Here is a 22,552-nt window from a genome sequence, read left to right on the forward strand (position 1 = left end):
CACATGCACACATGTACACACAGTGAAGACAGATTGCCCGAGCCCACAGCAGAAAACAAACTACGCAGGAAGGGAGAGGCAGGGATGGGTACACCGGGAAGGGCCTGCATTTTGAATAGGTGGAATAGGTTCCAGAATGATCTGTTTCCTAAACACTTTGGGTGAAGTTGTCTACACAGTGACTGGAGCAGAGCAGCTGTTTCCCCAGCTCTGCGCGTTGCTCTGTCTCAGAATCATGGCATCCTCTCCTCCGGGCGTCTGTTGCCGAGCACACACGGAGGTTCTGCCAAGACAGCTCAAACTGGCAAAAGTATGCTGGGAATGCAAGGAGGGAGGGAGGGAGAGAGAGACAGACAGACCGACAGAAGAGATGGTCCTAGGCTTCTGAGAAGATCAGCATGTCCCAAGTGAAAGTGTTGGGTGTTTCCCTCTATTTCGACACTTCTGTAAAAGGTCAGGTAAAGCCCCATCTCCTGTGATTGTCCTGGAACTTAGGCCAGAGACTTCGGCAAACCAGCAGCCTGCTTCTCCCAGAGGGAGCACACAACCTTGTCCCTCTCTGTGACTTTGAGCAGGCACCATCCGAATCCAGGTGCTCTGTGCCCGTGTGTGTTTTTCTTTCTTTGGCCTTCTGAGTGATTGTCCAGTTGGCCAGCTTCTCATAAATGTGGCTAATGGAGTCTGGAAGAATCTTGTGATTGTTTAGTGAATCCAGAGTGCTCTGACGTAGAAGTGGCTTGTGGGCCTTCCGTGAGAGGCTGGGCAGGAAGTGGCACAGATGACCAGGGGACGGTGAGAAAGCCCGCCAGCCCTCCAGGCGCTTTGCTCGGGTTGGCAGTGAGGAAAGGCTCTCTGGCATCAGGAACGTCTGTGCCTCCCCTAGTTGAGTCCTAAGCCTTGATTATTGGTCAGGCCAGGTGGAGGCAGAAGCAGCGCGCCAGGGGTTCACCCAGGGGGATCTGAGACTTTGCTTGAAGCTGACAGAAATGACTCTTGTGTTTTCCCATCAGTTTTCTTCACGGGCTTAGCCTTGGTCAGCAGGAGAGGGCTGTGGATTCCTATCTTCTGCTTGCCCCACAAAATGAGGCCTACCCTGCTCTAGCTTCCTGAGGAAGAACAGTCTCAAGAAGGGAGAAGCCGTGGTAAAAGGGTGGCCAAGGGAGCTTTTTCCTCCTGTCCTCTTGCTCCGCTTCAGGGCCAGAGAACTCTGGAACCCTTTCCCTCATGAGCACACACTGCCGGAGATGTTCCAGCCCATGCTGGGTGACTGGGGTCTGTGTACATTGGACTTACCCTTCACCAAAGGATTTTGTGAAATATGGGAAGGTTTTGGACACAGAAAGATTTCCAGCCTGAGCTTTGGAGGGATTGAAAGAAGAAATGACTCCACTTCTGGAAGCAAGTGGATCTGGAGGGTGCCGCCTGGTACCCACAGGACCTAAGGGAGCCAGTCTCTTCTCTGAGACCTCCAAGAACTCAAACTTGTGTGTTTCTTACCCTCAGCCTGTGTCTTGAGGTTCTGCCTGGGATTTTAGCAACAAGACCATGCAGATGTTCTCCGGGGGGGCAGGGGCAGCGTCCCATCCCCTCTGCCTGCCTGGGATGGAGCTTTGGAGAGAAATCCTGCAGCAGAAGGGAGACAGAGTCCTCCTCTGCAGCCGCAGATGTCACAACAATCTCACTCTTTCTGAGAGGGTCACTTGTGTGGCCTCAGACGCTGGCTCTGGGGAACGCCAAGAAGGAAGGCTTAGTTCAGAGAGGGACACCTGGGGGCCGTGTCTCAGCCTGCTCCTGCTATCCTCTGTGTCGCCTGAGTTCATCTTGGCCTCGCCCCATCTCCTCTTGATCACCCCAGGATGGGGCGGGCCAGCATTGGGTACCTTCTAAGCTGCTTCTCAGGGCAACACTTTCTGATTCTCTGTCTCAGCTTTCAACTGGGAAAATGAGTTATTTGTGTTTTATGTCTTCTAGAATTCTGGAATGTCCTGGCCAGGGGAACCCTCCAGCAGTAACAGGTGGAAATTGACTTCCAAATAAGACTAAACGTTTTTAAAAATCTGTCAGTGTAACTCTCTCTGAAGGAATAGCCTCCTTGACTTCTGCCCCCCAGCCCTGATGGGGACCCTGAGAGACCTTAGTGGCTGCTAGGAAGGGTGGTGGTAGCCCGTGTCTGCTGCTCACAGTGTTTGCCTTGAACTTGGATTGTATGCTGTCCCGCCGCTCAGCAACAATTAGTGCGTGGTAAAACCAGAACCCTAAATCTGGGTGTGCTTTCTCCCAGTTTTCTAGAATTCCTGTTATTATCCCCAGAGCTAATTCTGCCTAATTAGTGATTGTGAATCCTGGTTCCTATAATCATGAAGTAGATTTTTCAGCACGTATTATAGTTTTCTTTAAAAAGTGAAAGATAATGGAGGAAAGGTACAACGCATACAGAGAAACAATGACCCTCCTAAGATCAAATTTGTTGTGTTCAACAAATTTGAAAATATATATATATATTATTGGGTTCTAGGCTTGTAAACAGTTTTAAAAATGACTCACCCTTTTGCCTTTTTATAGGATATATCTAGTTCATTTCCCTTTTCCAAATATAAATCCCGAAAGGCGATGTGTACTCTTACATTTGAGGCGCCGAGGGCCAGACAAAGGGAGCCTTTCAGGTGTCCTCCGGTCACCAGGGTGGGCCTCCAGGGGAATCCAGATGAAATGGCCCAGTGCCCGTGGGCCTTTAGAACACATCTCTCGGGGGTCGCTGCTTTGATTCCAAGCCAAGCCGGAGGTAACAGATGTGAAACTCTCCATGGTGCTTACCAGAAATATGTGCGGACAGTGGGACAGAGTGAGGGCTTTGAAGACTGGGGAATTTGTCAGCCCTGTGCCTGTTCATTTCCTCACTTTCTTCCTGTGCCAACATTGAGTCAGATGACAAGTTGACAAAATGGTTGTAGTTCTAGGTGCTGCAGTCCCAGACCCATCTCTTCACGTTGAGGCTAGGATGGAACCTCAACTGGAAATGGTGCCAGGAGAGCCAGCAGATGCTGTCACTAATGGTTGGACTGACCTGAATCCACTCCACTTTGACGTTGGCCAGTTGTTGGTATAAATGTTGGTGTAAATCTGAATTGGGTCCACATTCACACCCATGTCTAGCAGTACAGCCTTCTTGGGAGAGAAGTACCCAAGCCACACAAGGGCCTCTGTCCCTGTGGAGCAAGCCACTGAGGCCCCAGCAGCCGACCCTGCTGCTGCTTAGCCAGAGACCTTAAGACGCTGGGCACAAGTCACAGCGGCAGGCGTCGGTGCTGCGCTTGACCCGGGCCCTCGCTCATGGGCAGATGGTGTGGGCTGGGCCTGGTATCTGCGTCATCCACTCCTCTTCTAAGCAGTGTGCTTCTGAGCACCTGCCCCTGTCCATCGCTGAGCTGGGAAGATCCTCCGAGATTGTCTGGCCTTGGTGACCCTCAGACTCTGATAGGAGGTATAGATGGGAGACAAGGGACTTCAAATGCACGCAGTGGGAGCAAAGATGGGGGTAAATCCCGGGGCTCTGATGATTGGATTCAAGCTACAGGAAGAAATGCTGATGGAGGGGTGCGAGCAGGTCACCAGGTAAAATTTGCAGTGGGTTTGGGAGCACGGAGGAGAGAGCTGTAATGGACACGAGAGAGGAGGAAGCTCCAAATGATGCAGAGAGGTGCTACAGGGCCCACAGGCTCTTCCTGAGCTGCCTGAGAAGCGGCCCTGGCCCACCTGCTCCCACCCGGTCAGCTGTGTGCTGTAGCCGCAGACTCTAACCAGGTCTAATTCAGTAATGAGCTCTTTGCCCCCTTCACGCTGAAGAGCTCAGGGCGGCAGGTGCAAAGGCCTGGGCACTGCTGTTTCGTCTGCGAGGCCCCCATTCCCCAGCACCAGTGCACTGAGGCTGAGGACGAGGGTCATTCTGCTGACAGTCCAGTGCTTGAGGCAGAGCAGGGCACGACATAGATTCTTCATAAATCTGTGCTTGCGGAAGCCGCGCTTCCCCGCCCGTCCTCTGCACAGGAGTTTAGCAGGAATTCGGCAATAACATCGGAACTCAGCATTTTCTTTACATAACTCTGAACCCAGTGAGGTCAGTCTGCAGGAGATGAACCAGTTGTGTAACTCCTATTGAGGCCTTTGCGAGCCTCCTGGGGCTCTTGGAGCTACTCCTGGGATTGGGATTGCTCATGAAGGAGAGAGTGTACACTGTCCCCCTGGGAAATAAAGCCAGCCACTTGTCATCACAAAGATTTTATGAACTAGATGAACAATGGAGAGCTGCTGCTAAGATCTAGTACTGCTAAGATTAGACCTAAGATCTAATCTTATTTTAAGATCCAAAAAAGTCTCTTAAATCTCTCTAATTGATCTCATAATAATATGCCCATTATGCCTTTCTAGTTTGTTTTTTTTTTAAACAGTGATTACCTTTTATATGAGAATTTTATGACAGCAGTTAAATGAATTGGTAGCATTGTTTCTGATGCCCAGAATACACAAGATCTTTCAGCATATGGTCCTCTCATAGGCTTGGATTAGAATTAGCTTTTTTAACTCATTAGGAAAAGGATGGTAGTAAGCCTATAATTTGCGAATGGGATGATGCTGGGCAGATGGAACCAGAGGACACCATGAGGGAAGCACGTGGACTCTCTCGTTGGGCCACCCGTACCTGCGATTGCGGAACCTAGTGAACTGTTCAGTCTTGGGACGCCCAGCACTCCCGTTCCTGAAGTGGTAATAAAGGAGCATATTCACAGCGTGGTTATAAAGTTTGCAAGTAGCAAATGAGGAACAGTTTGCTCCTGCCAAACATGTGGCAGACACCTAACCCAGAGAGATAGACGGGTACAAGACTGCAGCCCCTTCATGTTGTCCCTGCACAGAAAGTGTCCTGGGTGTGCGCAGTTTGGGGCCCAAGTCAGACTGTAAGAGTTTGGACGCGGAAGTCTGAGAGCCTCAATTCAAAGCCTGACTTTGCTGCCATCACCTTAGCTTCTGTGATCCCATTTCTTCTCTCTGTGCATCTCATTGCTTCTCTGTAAAGCAGGGATCTGGATACGCATGTAGTACAGGTAGTAGGGTCGTTATTGGGGCTGCATGGAAGCCTCTGTTTATAGCCTGGGCATGGACATAGCACACAGTAGGTGCTTCACTGGCGCAACCTATGTACAACTCCTTTTTTTTCCTACTCAGCAGTTGCTAATCTAGAAAGCAGCATCCAGCTTTGCCCAGGAGAGCGCTTGCCCTCACCATGAGCCTCCACTTGCAAACGAGGTTGTGGCTCAGTGCTCCAGAGGACCCGAGACAGCCACCCCACAGAGACAGAGACAGGAGTGGGGGGTGCTCAGCCCGGCCCCACGGCAGGGGTTGTAGAACAAGCAGAGTGGAGGGCAGATCTGTGTGAGGTCCCGGGAACAGAGGAGCTGCCTGTGTGGGGTGCTGAAGACATCTAAGGGCAGAAAAGATCCTTCCAGATGCAGTGGGAAGGGAGGGGCCAGAAAGTGCGGCCATTGCTTTGTGCTTCGAGATCTATCAGCCCAGGGAAGAGAGAAGGCAGCGTTCCGCAGAGGAGACGTTCTCATCCTTGGATGGCCACATCTTTCTTAGGTGAGCGTGGAGGAAATAGTTAGCAAGGGCTCAGGGTTGGCTCAGGGGCTCATGGGGGACATCAGTGTCCTCGTCCGTGTAGCCAGGGCTCCCTTAAACAGAGGTGGCTGTGGTTGGGTAGAGTGGAGGCAGCTGGGCTGCATGGGCCAGGCGGTTTCTCTCAGTACAGAGTAGAGAGGACATAGTTCAGAATCCACAAGGGGCCGTCCTTACCTGCCTGTGTCATTATTACACGGCTGTAGGCAGATGAGACCTGGCGTGAGACTGCCTCCGGAAGTCTACGGGAGCCTCCTTCTTCTCTTTTTTGAGACAGGGTCTCACTCTGCAGCCCAGGCTGGCCTCAAGCTCTCCGGGATCCTCCTGCCTCAGCCTCCCATGCACTGACACACCTGGCTGCTGGCGCCTTTGTGGGCCCATCTGTAATGGGGCCTGCCCCAAAGTGGGGGCCGACTCTCCCCAGAGGCCAGCCCTGCACCATGTGAAGATGCTTCCAGCCACTGGGGCAGCGCCCACTGCGCTCTCAGCAGCTCTCCCGCCCTCCACTAAACCACGCCCCGTGCCCAGCTACCTCTCCGCACCATGATCTCCCTTGAAGGCGTGGCTGGCACACATCCGGGCCAGTGTTTTCCTTGCTTCCGTGAGCTGAGGTGCAGCCCCAGTCAACGGCCCACTTGTGTGTACTTCAAGAAGCAATGAACGAGGAAGGCAGGGGCAAAGTGAAAAATAGTCATTACGCTGGCGCTGCCTCTACTTAGCTGGACGCCTCTGGGAGTCTCGGGTGAGACTGATGTGGAGTCTCGCCCACGTCGCCCCCAGCCACGCCTGGCCGTCAGGGCTCACCTGCTCTCAGCTGGAGCGGCCCCAGCTCGCGTTAGGATGCGTCTAAATATAGTTGTAACATCTGCATGATGATCGGTGGCGGGGTGGTGGAATCACTGAAAATTAAAAAGTGGGAACTTCAGGGACCTTGCAGGGAACTGACGTCTTGATGGCGAGCCTTCTGCTTCCTTCTGTGGGCTTTATTGTGCTCGGCATGTGGCAGCCCTGTCTCCCTAAGCACGTCCCTGTGCACTGTGTCTTAGAGTCTGCTTTCCTAGAGAACAGGGACTTACATCTCACTCACGCCACCGGGCCTAAGACGGGGCAGACCGGAGGTGGCTTTGATATTGTCAGTGGGGCGATCGAGGTGGCGCTCCGTCCTGCTTGCTCCGCAGGTACGTCTGCTCCAAGTGGACTGGCCAGCGAGGCTCTGGGAAGTGATGCTGCTGCCTACCTGTGGCTCTGAGGTCCCTGCACCTGCAGCCTCTGGGTCACCTGGGGACACGTGAGAATCGCACAATGGTTGGCCCTGCCCTCGGCGGTTTGGGGGCTGAGGCTTCTAGGGGTTCTGAAGTGAGCTCCTGCAGGGGAGTCCCTGGCCTGCGTCACCACAGGGCCTCTCGTCTTTCTCCTGAATTCCTTCTGCAAAGGCAAGAGAGACGAGGGCAGCAGCCAGCTGGAGGCACCAGACTCAGCCCCCTGGAGGTGCCAACGAGCTGAGGCCTAGGTTCCACTGTGTCATGGGTGTGGCAAGCTCTGACGGCTGAGGTGTAGCGAGAGGAGGCATAGAGGCGGAAGGTTCAGGCCAAGGCTCCCAGCTGCTCTCCTGCCTTTGAGGTGCTGGGAAAACCCATTAACCTCATTAAACTCAGCTGGACCTGGGATAAATACAGCCGCCCTGCCTGTTTCATGGGCCGTTCTGCTCAGAGGGGATTGGACTTGGGCTGGGATGGTGCCCAGACACACACCGACCCTCTGCACCCAGAGAGACCCTGGCTAAAGGTGTATTACCACCAACACAAACCACAGCCCTGTGGGACCAGAGCTCATGGGTGATGAAGCTAAAGCTTTGTACACACACACACACACACACACACACACACGCCCCAGAGCAGAGCCTCTCTGGCAAGGAGTGATAGAACAGAAGGCTGAGTTGTGCCATCCAATGAAGTCTCCCATCTCTGACCCAGGCTCTAACTCTACAGTGACTTTCTCAGCCAGCCTGTGCCCAGGCAGCTGGCACCCCGAGGCTGACTGAGGCTGGGAAGTGAAGACCACAGAGGCAAGAGTAGGAGAAGTGCCTGTCCTCCATCCCACCTTCCTGAGGGAGGCCCCAACAGCACCCTCCCACTGTAGCCAGGGCTGGCCCTGTTGACTTGATGCTGGCTGGCCCCCATTTTTGGCTTCCTGGTGGGGACTTTGCGGCTGTGACCTGCTTATCAGAGGGGCCCTGGGGTGCTCGGCTGGGTGTCTGAATAAAGCCATGTAGGCTGCACAGGAGGCAGCTTGAGAAGGTGCTTCCCCCATGCAGGTCTGCTGGTGCAGCATGTAGTGCCCCCGGGAGCCCCAGGGGCCCTGACCACCAGGAGACCATCCCAGTTCATCATCCTTCTTTGCAAAACACACCTTAGACACCCTAAATTTTGTTGAGCTCCATGGCTTTTTGCAAAGATTTGTTCTTAGGGCAAAACTGAGAAAATACTAGGTGTGGACCGATTCCATTTCTTAAGCCATTGGCTACGTCTGAATGGAAACACTGATACCAACCATCAGCCGTAGCGCTCACCGCGCCCTGTGCCCTGACTCGCACGTGCGTGGTTGAGGAGCATCCTGAGACCTCTCACTCTAATGCTTCACAACTGTCTTCCGTGCCATACCTGCCGTGATGTGGGCTACCGTGGCGAGCTCTATTCGGCTCCCTCGAAGGAGTCCTGGGAGAACTGGGACACTCTTTGTTGATGCGGGGCTCAGAGGTATGATAGGAAGAGATCCTTCCCCCAGATTCCTGTGATGCCCAAGCGCCCTCACTTCCCCGAGATTTGTGTCTAAGTTATGTTTGCATTGCCCCTTAGACCAAGAGAAATATCCGCCAGCTACATCTGCTAGTACTCAGTCTCAAAGAACTTAGGAGCGGGAGTCTGTGCTGCATATGCTAAGTGTTACTGTATTACCTTGGAAGTGTTAAAATACGCTTTGACTGTCCTGTGTACTTGTAACTCATGGCTTGAAAATCACGACCTTGACCCCACCTGAGTCCCAGAGCAATGGACCCAGAACACGGAGAGACATTTCCAGGAGTCTGCTGCTTGCATGACGCTTATTCCTGGTAGAGTTGAGTAGAATATTAAGAAGTTAGACCCATTCCCATGGGGAGTAAGGTTATTTTGAGGCATGAGAAGGACACAGCAGATGCCGTCAACCGCCACAGCAGCGCTTTAACGTGAGGATCGATTTCAGGGCGAGTAACAGAGCCTCCGGCCAGGCGTCTCAGTGAGCCTATCTGCAGCTGTGGTTCAGTCAAGAAGCAGTGGTTTCTTCTGTGGTAATACAGTGACTGCTGATGGTGTGTGTGTGTGTGTTTGTGTTTCTGATCACTCAGTGGATCTGTGGCTACTGCAGGGTAGACTTTGGGACAGAGCAGGTGCCCACCAGGAGTCCGAGTTGTGTAATCTCTCTGTGGGTGGCATGCGGATGGTTTTAGTCTTCTAGTGGCTTCGCTAGTGGATACCTCGCCTGGCCTTCTTTGGTAGCAGAATAGCAGGAATATACCCAGCCCTACAGCTAAAGCCGCATTTAAAGTCACAGGCTTGTCTTTCCGCATCCTCAAGGAGAAGTAGGTTTTAAGTGTGCCGGCTGCTGGGCTTCTGGTGGAGCTTTCGCCTTCCTCCGTGATAAGAACCAGCACCCCATGTGGACTTGTGTGGGGGTTCCATTCTGGAGTCGGCATCGTTCCAGAGTGGCCACCACTGGACCCTCGTGTCACTCCGTGTTTTGTGGTTAAGCTCAACTTTCAGTGCAAAGGCAAAGCTTCTGTGGTCAGAAACCAGGAAGCAGGCCTTATCCACACTGTCTCCTTGGTTCTTGAAATGGACTGCTTGATATTCTGGAAAACAAAGGAATACAACGGAACGTGGTTCCAAGGAAGGCCGCTGAGGAATCCGGCAACGCTGGGCCCCTGTGATGGGAAAACTGGGGGGCAAGTTGAGTAGCTCCAGAAAACCCCACCTTGTTAAAAGTAGATTCCTGTGCACTGCCTGCCCCGCCCGGTCTGAGAATGAGTGAAGCACAGTTACGCTGACTCAGGCGTTATCCGGAGAACGCCACACGTGCATTCCCGCTACGTTGGACACTCAGCAAACTGAGAGGAGGATTTCCACTGTGCATTTTCTCAGCTCTGCACAAGTGCCTTTTCCTCTATCCTCTAGGCCACCGATGGCGAGCCTCGTAGAGTTCTCAGTGATACGAAGAGCCCCTGGAGCACGTGTGCTGTTGGCGCTCCACGGCTGCTCCGGGGCCACGTCCTGGGCTGAGGCATCGCGGCTTGTGGTAAAAGCACACGGGTGCTGTTCCCAGGCAGTTCATGCCACTAAGCAGCAGCAGTGCGAGTAGGGGCCTGGATGGCCTCCAACGTCATGCCTGCCGCAAGGACGGTGCTTCTGAGGTGGGTTGCTGTTAGTGGCCCTGCGTGGTCCTTGAGGGTTCATGTCAATCTGGAGCAGGAAGGAAGCTGGTGACAAATGCCACACCTTCCTCTCTCCCTTACCTTTGCTTCACTGTCACTCAAAGTCCAGGCTAGTGAACTGCTTGCAGAACTATTTGCACCACGACACAAGAGAGGAGAGGGTCTGGGCGGGTCCTCACCCAGCTGTAGCTCAGAGCGCCCGTGCATTGGTGGTGCCCTCTCAGCTTATTCCCTGGAGGGAATTAAGAAAGGATGTGGTGAACAGCATCGAGAAATGGGTGGGGACTGTCCCTTCCCACAGCCGTGCTTTGCTAAAAGATTACCTTGAGTAGTTCCTGGGCTTAAATTCATGGAGTTTGCATTCCCTGGTACTCTGGTGGGATGAAAGACAGACCTTGAACATTCAAAATTATGCCAGAGCTTTAAGCACAGACCATATGCTGAGTGTTTTTGTAAATGGATTTCATTCAGTGAATTCTCAAAATAATTTTGCAGCCAATAAGGTACAGCTAATACTGTGCTCCTTCAGTACTTAGTGTTAGGTCATATATATATATATATATATATATGCCCATTAATTCACAAAAGCATTTTTCTGGTAGCAGTGTCAGACTTTATAAAGTAAGAATCGTTTACATTTTTTATTTTTATTTTTATTTTTTTCTTGCGGAACTGAGGATTGAACTCAGGCCCTTGTGCTTGCCAGGGAAGCGCTTATTCCACTGAGCCATCTCCCCGGCCCTGTTTACATTTTTGAAATGTAGCTTACAACAGCTTTTTGTTAACATATACAGAGAAAAGAATGTAACTGATACGGACTATAATTCAGGTTTGTCTAGAGCTAGATTAGTTTTGGCCGAATGTGGGCCTTTTAGGGTAGATTTTTGAAAATCAGATCCAGGCGCAGTTGGTGGGACAAATGACGGTCCCGCCTAGCACGGAGAGGTTTAGGCTTTGCTCCCCCGTGCCTCTTGGGGGAGCTTGGGATACAGCGATGTGAGCCTTCCCACTGGGGACTCTGGATGCTATTCTGTGTTCTAAAAACAACAAAATCTGGAGAGCGCTGTGCTTCTGAGCTTGTCACTGCAGTCTCTGCCGAACGCACTGAGAGACGGCAGCGCGCAGGTCATGGTGTGTTTCCACGGGAGGAAGGAATTGGGGTTGTCCCGGCTGTCCTTCGGCAGCATCCAATTTGCTCCACTGCACCCCTCGTCTATAATCCTGCCCACGTAAACAGTAGTTTGCGCTTCTGAGCACATACTGTAGTTAGAGTTCTGTTGGGAGCTGTTGGCGTTATTTATCTGGGATATCATGAACATTTAAAAAACAATAATTATAAATATCCTCCAGGGTGAAAAAAAATAGAAGTGTGCGTTAGAGAATCTGTCTAGAGACCTTAGTAGTTGTTTCTGATTGCTGTTCTAGTGTTCTGCCCCATAAACATTTTCAGTTACACACACGCACACACACACACGCACATGCACACACACACCTGTACATTCTCATACTTCCCAAAACTAGTATAGCTGTTACCTTCTCTGAAGCGCGAGATGCCCTTCCTGCATGGAGAACTTTCTCTTTACATCTAAAAGAACATGTTGTCGTGAACTTTGATCTTCCAGTTCCGAATCCAAAGAAGCAGCCTGTAGTCCTTTGCAGAACACAGTGCATTGCGGGTGGTGTTTTGGTTCTTTCTTAAATCCAAAGATGAGTCAAGGTTTGTATCATTGGATTTCTCTGAGTGCTTTGAGTTAAAGAGAGAAATAAGGGCTGACCAGATAGCTGAGTGGATTAAAGTGCCTGCTTAGGCGGGTGCAGGGACGGGGTTCAATCCCCAACCTGCCGTGCCGGCCCCACCCCCGGAGTGCGCTGAGACGGTGACTGAGACTGGGCATGGTGACACGTGCCTGTAATCCCAGCTCTTGGGAGGCTGAAAACAGGAGGATCACTATGAGTCCGATCTGTGCAGTGAGACCCTGTAGACCCTGTAGACGCTGTCCTAAATACATAGCAAAAAGAGAGAAATAATCTTGTAACACTGGCATTGCCTCTACACACGTGTATACATAGGTAGGTAGAAGGAAAAATAACCAATATGTCAGAGAAGTACTTCAAAACATTTGCAGTCACAGAGTGCATCTCAACAGGGGCGATTGCTGGATTACTTGTGGGTATTTACAGAGGAAGCAGAATGGACGCTGGAGATATATGCTGCTTACGTTCTTTTTTAAAATGTATTTGGTACAGGGTCTCACTGCGCAGCTTGGACTCCTGGTGATCCTCCTATTCTTGGTATCCCCAGTGCTACAATTACAGGCATACGCCACCACGCCTGGACTCAGTGGCTGGCTCGATGCACCGGGAGCGGGGCCAGTGTGGCACGTGGTGCTTGAGATCGAACCTGGTCCCTGTGCTTGCCTAAGCAGGCACTTAGTCCACTGAGCTCTCTCACCAGCCCCTGACAGTTCTTAAAGCCCAGTTTTACCCTTTTTTTTTTTAAAATAACTCAGAATAAATTTCCCAGTGGAAACTACACTTTGCATACTTTCAGGCCCTGCAGCTAGCTTATGAAAACTCATGGCAGGCATAATGTAACAATACATTTCTTTGAAACAGCACAAAATTAGGTAGAAAATAGTTCTGAGTTTGGGTACAAACTGCAGGACCTGTTAGTTCTATGGCTGTAGGTGGATCAATAAACCTTTCTGAGCTTTGGTTTACTGAGCCACATAATTCAACATGCGAAACTGTTTTAGAAATTATGCATGCACTGCTTCTAATGGATGCAGTCGGGTGCTTGATGTTGAGTAGTTATTCAATAACTGTCGAATGGATGGGCGAAGGGATAGCCACACAAGATATTTTAAGTCTTCGGGTAAGATCTATCTTATGAACCATGGACTCTTCCAACTTCTGCAGCCTCACAGTGGTGATTTCCAGCCAGGATGTAGAGAAACAAGCTTCCTAGGCACAGGTTCTTCCATGGTCATAAAGATTACATTTGGGGCTCCCCTGCTGTGCCAGGTGGCTGGATTCCTAGTGCCAGAGGCTCAGACGCAACGGCAAGGCTTTTGGCATGAATTTTGTTGTCTGTGCACCAGAGGCTTGAAGGAGAACACGAGGTGTGTGGGTCTTCTGGGGGCACGTGGACGTGTGTGAACGTCCTACGCACTCCTGGACAGGCGGCCGCGCACATCCAGGGCGTGTGAAACCATCTGTGTGCCTGACCCGGCCAATAGCTAGATGCTTACAAATCAAAAGCATTGTGAATATTTTGACCTCTGTAAACTGTACTACAAAAAAGTTTTTATTTTAAAGAAAAGAAGTGAGTTATGACTACACTTTTATTGGCCCAGCGGGGATAAATGAATGCATCTAAAATAACAAGAAAGGAAAAAATAAACATATTTAAAAAATAAAATCTTGGGGTCATTCCCAGAAAGGAGCAAAAAGACACACGGCACTGCAGACTCGGGCCAATCGCAGGCTGACTTTGGGAATAGATGTCTAGTTTATTTTCACATGCCGATGCTTTTCTAATTATAGTCCATTGTGGTCCGACAAACATGGGGTGGAGTCCTTTACAATCCATCTTCCACTGCAGTAGGTACACCTTCTGAAAATGCCTAAGGTGTCAAGAGGGGCTTTTCTTCTTTTTCTCCCCCGCCCTTCCCCCCGAAGCAGTGGCTGGTTTTTGAGCTCCGAGGGCTGACAGCTGTTGTAGTTTTGCTTGGGGACTTTTTCACAATGTGGATTAATCAATGTTATGAACTGGGTCCGTGGGGTTCTGGGAATGTAATTGGTTTCAGATGACACTTTGCTAGTCAATCTGTGAAACAGCCGAATGTTGACACAGCTGAACAATTCCAGCTGTTTCCACTCGCCCCTTCCTCTTTCCCTGGATGCCGCATCCTTCGCCTGGATTTTTATCTGCCCTCTCTCGCTGTGACTTTGCTAAACTAATTTGTTCTCCTTTCTGAAATTTCTTTTTGCTTTTCCCTCCTTGGGGGTGCCGTAACTCCCCGCTCACTCTCTCCTCCACCCAGTTTTAGTTTGCAAAACTTTCCTTGGCTAGTATAGCTTTTAAGGAAGTGATCATTTTCCCCTTTAAGTTCCTTTGACTTGTGGCAATCATCTAGTTTGTTTTTCAAGGGCATGCAGCTACAAATTTTACATACACGATTACAAATGTGGGTTTCACAGCTGGTACGTTAATCTTTACGTTTTAATTACCAGTGGCATACCTTTAAGGAAGCCATACATGCTCTTCGCTTCATGTGGTTCATGGCTGCCTTTGCTGTCGTACACCCCTGTGAAATCTCAAAGAAAGAAAAGATTTGGGTGTCAGTGCTGCTGCAGTTAAGCTGTGTGATGAGAACCAAGGAATGAAAACGCCCGACCCTGGACTGTGTACAGTGTGCTCAGAGTTTGTATCCTGCCAGAGAAATGGCTTGGGAATTCCATTCTGCGGCTCTTCAGCATCAGCCTGATTTATCTTTGTGCTTTGGAGAGTCCGTGTCCCTGCATCTTACTTACCGGGAGGCAGGAGTAGCTTTAGCCACTCTGTGGCCAGCAGAGTTTTTATTGTTTTTTTGGGTAATGGGTAACGGAATGAGCCAGGGGCGACAGGGTTGCCTGTGCACGCGTGGACAGGGCCGCTTGCCATGGCCGAGACTCCCAGAATGGGGCAGAGCAGCCCTGTCCTCCCTGAGCGCATGGCCCCAAGTGGTAGGGCGGCCCCACGACCACCCGCCCTGCCTTGCTGGGGTGGATGTAGACGCAGAGCAGCTCAGCTCTCTGCAGTCAGTGAAGACGTCAAAGAACGTGGAGCAACTGGACTGTTATCCTGAGAATCTGGCAAATAAGTGCAATTGACATAGTGGAGTTTCCCAGATACTTCCTCCCCCTGAAGTTATTAATGAATCTGGCATCAGAGGAAACACTTTTGTGCGTGGAGACTGGCTTAGAGACGGGAAACAATGAGACATACACTAATCATGTCTCCATCAAAGGCCAAAAGGGCCCAAAAAAAGGAGGAGAAGAAGACGATGACGAAGTGAAAGAAGAGGAGGAGGAAGAGGAAGAAGCAGTACGTGTGGGCACACACATTCCGAGTGGGGGTTGGGTGTATCACCTGCCCTTGGGGAGGACTAGCCAGCTGTAGGCGAGACCCTACTAAATGGGTTTATGAAGCTTTGCAGGCATTCCTCTAAAGGCTTGGCCCAAAATGTGGTTTAGCCCAGGATAGAGACCAGCACCCACATGGAACCATGGGGTATGTGGAATGGGAGTGTGAAGGGCCTCCTAAGAAATGCCCTGTACGTTTGAGGTGTGTGCATTTTCCCTCTCGTTGTTGCCCAGCTCTTAGCATATTTAGGTCTTCGTCATTATGTAGCCCTACAAAAAGTTCATGTGGTGAAATGGAAATTTTATAATGCAACTGAGCATTCTTCAGTCTTTTGTTCTGGAACATTGTTAGGGTGAGGACTTGTGGCCTCGGCTCATCCAGTTCTGGCCCCCAGCATCTGCCCACCACCTTGGAACCATTAACTTCTGTTAGGCAGGTGAGCAAGGGGTAAGCACAGGGAGCTTGAGTTGGACCTGGGATGTGGAGGAGCTGTTGCAGGCCTGGCCATTACACCTAAGCCTGCACTGGACATTGGAGGATCACTCAGGCAGTGTGGCCCAGGTCCAAGAGGCCAGCCACCCTCCATGAAGGGGACAGACATGTGCATTCACATGAGCGAGTCCCTGGCGTTCTGCTGGAAGATGCCTCATATGGCAGAAAGGATGCCTCTTCCTCCTCGTCCTCCTCCTCCTCCTCCTCGTCGTCGTCCTCCTCCTCCTCCTCCTTCTTCTTTGAATCAGGGTTTTGCTAAGTTGTGCAGACTGGCCTTAAACTTGCAATCCCCCTGCCTCAGCCTTCCAGGTCACTAGGATTACAAGAGTGGACCTCCCAACACCCAGCTTTGAGTTCTGCTTTGACTTCCTATGTGACAGTTCCTTTGCGAAGCAACTCAAACCCTGCCGTACATTTCAGTCATGTTCTCCTGCATGTGGGACTGGGAGAACTGAATCTTTCTTCTCAGACTTCTCCAGGGGAGGCCAAGGCCAGAATCAGCAGTGCAGCGGCAGGAGGCCGGAGGAGCCGGGCAGGCAGGGACGTGGGCAGGACTGCTACTTCCCAGCCTGTCAGCATACATCATCGGTCTGCCTCTATGCCAGGAAGGGGAGAGGGGAGCTGGGGAGCAGCTTTCCTTGCCACCCGAGGACAGGAGAAGCACAGAGGCCTCTGTGCCAGGTGAGAGTCCGTCAGTGTGGGCTCCAGCCAGAAGTCCACACTGAAGCGTGGAGACTTTTCTTCCCCAGAAGATGGACCTCGTCACAAGTGGCATCAGGGAGGCTGTGGACTACAGCAGGAGCCCAGGCGCCCGCAGACCAGCAGGACCCATGGACCCTGGGCACACCTGAGTGGCAGCCCAGGTACGGGTACAAGGGCAGGCGGCTCCCTGGTCTCGGCGAGTCAGTAAGGCTGGGCTACATGACTGTGCCTTCGTATCTCCAAAATAAGAGCTATTCAAGTATTTGGCACTGGGAAAGAACAGACTAAAATTACTTGGCCAACTTTGGTGGAAGAACCTGTAACTCTAGGTAATCACAGTTGTCCTTGACCACAGGCTGTGGGCTGGAGGCTGCAAAGGCTCTGGGGTTGTAAGTGCGTCCGCCTCTCCCAGCCGGAGCGGAGGGCTAATTGCCCAGCACGGCCTCTAATTATGGTCTGTCAGAGAACCTGTGTTGACTTTCACCACCGCAGCTGCCCTGGGGGTTGACTTCAAGATTTCACTGGTGGAAGGGACTCAGACACTGTCCCGTGTACAAGGCGGTGGATGCCTTAGTTGTCTAAAGGTGGGGCGGGGTGCCGGAGGCACGTCGAGTGCTAGCTTGGGGCCAGAATTCGGGTCTCGGCTCCCCTAGTATTTTTCCCATTTTTTTGTAGCAAACCCTAATATGCTTTTCTTTCAATAGGGACAAAACTGGCTCTTTTTTTTTTTTTAACATTTTCACAAGAAATCAGAGTGGAAATGTTTTAATGTGAAGAGCTGTCATGGAATATTTTTATCTGAGCACAGTATTTAATATTCACTGGGCCCAGGGCTTGGGCCAAGCTGTGCACTGGACACTTTACCCACATTTGCCCATAAACTATCCCCATTTTAAAGACAAGAAGACTGAGGCCTTGGAGACTTTCAAGAATGCTTCCAAGGACGTGCACCTGGTAAACTGGGCACCAAGGATGTCAGTCAGGCTAATCTGGTTCCAGGGCATTGGTTTATGCTTTGTCCTGCTGCAGGGATCAAACTGCTATGCACAAGGCTTTTTGTGCAGCTGGGAGGCCGGGCGCCGCTCGGTGGCTCTTTACACTTGGAGGGTGTGAGATCAACTTTGTTAAGCATTTACTTTTTAATTTTTCAAAAATCTTTTATTTATTTGCTGCAGAGGCTCACGACACAACTTGGACTCGTAGTGGTCCTCCTGTCTCAGCCTCCCTAGCCCTGGGGCTGTAGGTGTGCACCACCATGCCCAGTTTTGGGGCCGGCACGGCACACCTGGAGTTCCAGAGCTGGCACGGGATGCGGTACAGCGGATCAAACCTGAGTCCTTCTGCTTGCCAGGCAGGTGCTTAGACTGCCGAGCTGTTAGATGCCCTATTAAGCATCTACGTCACATGAGGTTCTGGGTAACTTTTTGTACATTTTATGTTCTCTCATCTTCTCGCCTGGCAGTGGCTGCTGTCTTTGTTTCCCTTCCGACACCTTCGTCAAATGCTCACTTCTTATGAAATAAGGTGGCTGGACTTGAAGAGAATCATGTTAACTGCGGAGCCCGAGTTTGTAGGTAGAAGCATCAGCAGTTCCTGCGTGTGAAGAGACTGGACATCACGTTCTCTCTGAGGAAAGGCTGTGTTGCTGGTAGTGCTGTTAGTGTGTGTTTATTTGTGGGCTTCGAGAGACCAGCCTGGCACCAGCAGCTGCGTCCTGCAGGCCCTGGAGGCGCCCCGGGGTGGAGAGCTCCTCGGGCTTGGGAGTCGTCGTTCTTCACACCCTGCACTACCAGTGTGTGTCTGTGTGTGCAGGCGTGAACATGCATGTGTGTGTACTATGGCTTGTGTCTACACGTCCCCCCCAGTCCTCATGCAGATGAGGGGGGCTTTTCAGAGGTGGCTGGACTAGGGTGTGTGGTTGCTAAATCAGCCCACTGATTGGCTTGGGCAGTTGTGGGTAGCGTCAGGGGTGCCCCACCCTGTGTGTGCTGCCTGCTCTGAGCACATGTAGCTTGGAAAAGCTGTAAGGGACAGAAAGAGGCTGGTGGCCTGTGGCTTCTGCCTTCTGCCTGTCGTGAGCTGTTTCTCCTCTACGATGCCCCTCTGCCCTGGGCCGCCCTGCCTTGGATCCAGCTGACTGTGAACGGAGCCTCCACAAACCGTGATCCAAATAGACCTTTCACCTTTAACTTTGGGGGCTGGGTATTTGGCCTCAGCGATGGGAGAAGAGTGACTAAGACGTCGTGCATGCCCTCACTACAAACTGTACTCTCAGGTGCGCAGCGTGGGGGGATGGACCCCCACAAAGTGAGCGAATCCTGCACGTGGACTTCCTGCCCTGCTGGTCCCAGCCCTGCCACGCCTTTGTCCAGGCTGTCTGCTGCGTGCACCCGCTTCACCCCTCTCCACGAGCGCATCCCTTTGTCCTCCAGCCCTCCCCTCCAGGACCTCCTTCCCCGCTTCCCTGCTTCCTGCAGCACCTGTGGGCTGGCTGAACAGAGTCCTGTCCCCTGAGGAGGTGGCCCTCTGGCCCTAGATGTGCGCCTCCGCTGTGGTGCTTTTCCCTCTCATTAGCTCCTTCTGAGTACTTAATGCAGTAAGGTGCTGACCGTGAAGCGTAATACGCTGCGCCTCTGCAGACGCTGGGAGCCCTGTAACTAAGGCAGTGCTCGAAATTGCCTTTCAGCCCTCGCAATTAGAAAGATGATGCAAGTCTGGATTATTTTTAATATACCTAGGGATAAATAAACCATCAAGAGCTCTGGGCTGGTGCCAAGAATATTTAAAAAATTGAATGTGGGAGTTATGCTTTAGAACGAGGGCCCAAGCCGGGGCTTAGTGCACTGTCACACCAACTCCCACAGGCCACCCACACCCCATGCCCCACACCCCAGGCCAGCCCACATACACGTAGGCCCCACTGCTCCCTGCCCCAGCTGGGCCTCCAGGACAGCAACTCCTCCTTGGAATGACCTTGGGGATACCCGCTTTAGATTCTGAGGTTGTGTTGCAGCTGGATTTCAGCAATTAGACTTGATTGGACCAGAAGAACATGGTGATCTGACCACGGACACCCCCTGCTGCCTTCCCAGCATGCACCTCGGTGCCAGGGAACAGAAATCCCATGGAGGGCACCCTACTTGCTTTGAGCAGCTAATGGGCTAGGCTGGGATCTCCTCTCTGGTCCCTTGTAGGGGAGGGGGGCACACAGTGTCACTGTGCTCCCTCCTGCCCTGAGGTATACTAGGGAAGGCCCAGGCCAAGTGCCTGCTCCTGGGGAGGTTGCCATGACAACCTCAGGACTAGGCCAGGGAGAAGCCAGCTCCCGCTTCGCATTGACTTAAGCTGAACAGAATGAGGAGGCTTAGGGGAGCAAACCAAGAGGAGCGTGTGAAATGGGAGCCTGGGCATCAGGGCACAGGGCCGGCCGCACCAGGCCATGCTCCTGAGGGCTTCACCTTTGCTCCTGGCCATGCCGGTGGTGGGAACTTCCCATGAAATGTGAGGTCTGCCATTCCCTGGAAGGCGTTAGCCTGCACTCTACTCCCCAAGTGCTTCCTGAGGCGTGGGGCCACAGCCTGCACTGGGTGAGGGAGGCTGCGTGGACAGAACCTTCCTCTTCCATAATCCAGATCCCTGAATAGCACTTACCGTGGGAGGTCCTGGCTCCCTCCTCCCCCCACTTTTCCTCCCCCTCTTGTGCCTCCTCTTCTGTGGAACTGGTGTTTCCATCCACCTTTTTTTCCATCTTCCACATTATTCTGTTATCAAAAATAACTGAGTCCTTTTGTTTTTCTTGATTAGACTTACGGGCTGCTCACAGTGAGCTTGGAATTTACTTGAGTTTCTCTCCTTGATACCATCTGTCCTGGTCCTAGCCTTCAGGCTGATCCATACTTCAAGACCAAGACTGAACAGGTAAAGAAAATTGAGAAGAAGAATGCTTCATCGATGCCCATAAATTGCAGGAAGTCCTGGCCTCTAATTTCCCAGTGGGAAGAAAGATTTGGGGATATAAGTTGCGATACTGTATCTCAGAGTAGGCTTTGTGTGGCGTGAGGAGGATTTCTACCAACCTCTCTTCCTCCAGAAACTTTTCCAGTTGCTTAGACAGACAATGCCCTTGTAATAAACAAGTGAGTGCGTTCAAATAGCTCTTTGGTAGGCAGAGAACATCCAATGAACTATCTTTCAAAGAGTGACAGTTAAATACCATTTTCTTCAGTTGAACAAGCATCACTCCAAGGTAAGCAGTGGGCGCACTCTAGCCGCAGTCGTTCGCAGATGGCTCTGCTGGGCTGCGCTGTGCTGTATGCGTTTCATTCAGTCAGCAAGAATCTTGGTTGCACTGGCTCTGTTGAAACGACTCGGAATTATTTTCCTCTTTCTCCTCTTGCTACCGAGACGGAGACATCCCCTGGGGTTCAGTCTCTGGCTTTCTCATCTTCTCTGTGCTCTGTCTAAGAGTATGATCTTTCCCCAGAGGTGCCACATTCATCCGTCCGTTGCCGAGGGAAGGTTATAGCCAAGAGGCAGGGGGAAGAAAGATGTGCAGTAAAGAAATGGCCTCTTTCCCCCAAATTTCAACTCTAGCGTGCTTTGGAGCTGCTTAATCTGCACAATTTTACCATGGTTTTCACCTGACTATCTGATCTTCCCCCGAAACAGAACCTGCCACGTACAACAAGCATGCATTCCTCACCTCTTGAGAGCACAAATGAGGCAAATCAGACGCAGCCTTTACGGCGGAGGTGGCAGCACTGACTGATGTATGAGGCTAAGACGCAGCATCTTAGAAGGACGGACAAAGCGTCCCCTTCTCCTGTGGCTCCGGGGCTCTGTCATCACTTGGGTGACCCTGACACGATGCTCTAGTTCTGAGCCATTTCATCCCCTTTTCTCAACTCACCCAACGATACGAAGTCTGTCTGTGAGTGTTCCGACCTGCTTACAGTCACTTCCCTTGCTTTCTCCTGCCAGGCCCGAGCTCAGGACCCATCTCCCTCCAGTGGCGAGATCTTCCTTACTTCCTAAGCTGACTGCTTTGCCCCTGTGCCTACCTCTGTATCCACACCAGGCCTGGTAGCAAGGCACAGGTCCTCCTCCCTAGCTTGTATCTCCTGCCTTCTTTCTCTTCAGGAAAACATCTGGGGTTCTTAGGGGCACCTGGGAGCTACCTCAGCTCGCAGGATGAACTCCAAACCTGCAGCCTCCTCTGTCGCTCTTCCTCTCCTCCCTGCACCACAACCCCTGCCCCCGGCAGCACAGGTGCAGTCCTTTGTTTTCAAGGCGCCTTCTTGACTATTTCAGCCTGGAAACTACTGCAACTGAGCAGTCAGGAGCCAGCCGTGCTCGTGGAAGATGACGCAGGAACCCCAGGAACTCAATCTGTCGCTGCTGCTCTTCCCGAGCACTCCTGATCCTGCTGGCTCCCCTTCCCGTCTACGGTAGCCCACCACCAGCCATGCTTTTCCCCCACATGGATGGCTTCCAGAATGAAGAGGGGGCTTGGGGAAACCTTGGAGTCCCTGGCTATCTGCTCAGCTGGGTTCCTGTTCTTTGGTAAATCTGGGTGAGACTGTGAAGGATGAAGGATGGATTCTGACAGTGACCTTGTACAAATGCCAACATTTTTGTTCGTGTCTTCTGCCCTCAATTTGTTCATTCGTGGAGAAGCTTCTACTGGTATCCAGGCTCCCAGCAAGCCATCTCAGGAGGATGGAGTACTGGTGGGAACAGAAGCATTTGTAGTTACTTTCCTGATTACATGGCGGTACAAGCGGCTGATTCCCAGTTCCTTTCAGCTTAAAAATGCTTTGTGACATCGAAAGCAACGCAAAGGTGCTGCCTTCCCATCCGAAAATCCTAAGCATGATTATTCTGACAAAAGCTGGTGGGGCAATCACGTGCCAGCAGAGGGGCAAGAAGTCAGATGCTGGAGTCTTTTGCATTCGGAGCCTTGACAGCCAGCAACAGTATTCTCTGTCTTTTATCCTGTGTTTCTCTTTTATACCTGAATATTAAAGAGCCAGGCGTAGTGAAGTGCACTTGATCGAATTAGAAGCAGGTTGGCATACCTTCCCTTTACCCGGGAT

The sequence above is a fragment of the Octodon degus genome, unplaced genomic scaffold (genome assembly GCF_000260255.1).
Source record: "Octodon degus isolate 3935 unplaced genomic scaffold, OctDeg1.0 scaffold00026, whole genome shotgun sequence".
Taxonomy (NCBI): Eukaryota; Metazoa; Chordata; class Mammalia; order Rodentia; family Octodontidae; genus Octodon; species Octodon degus.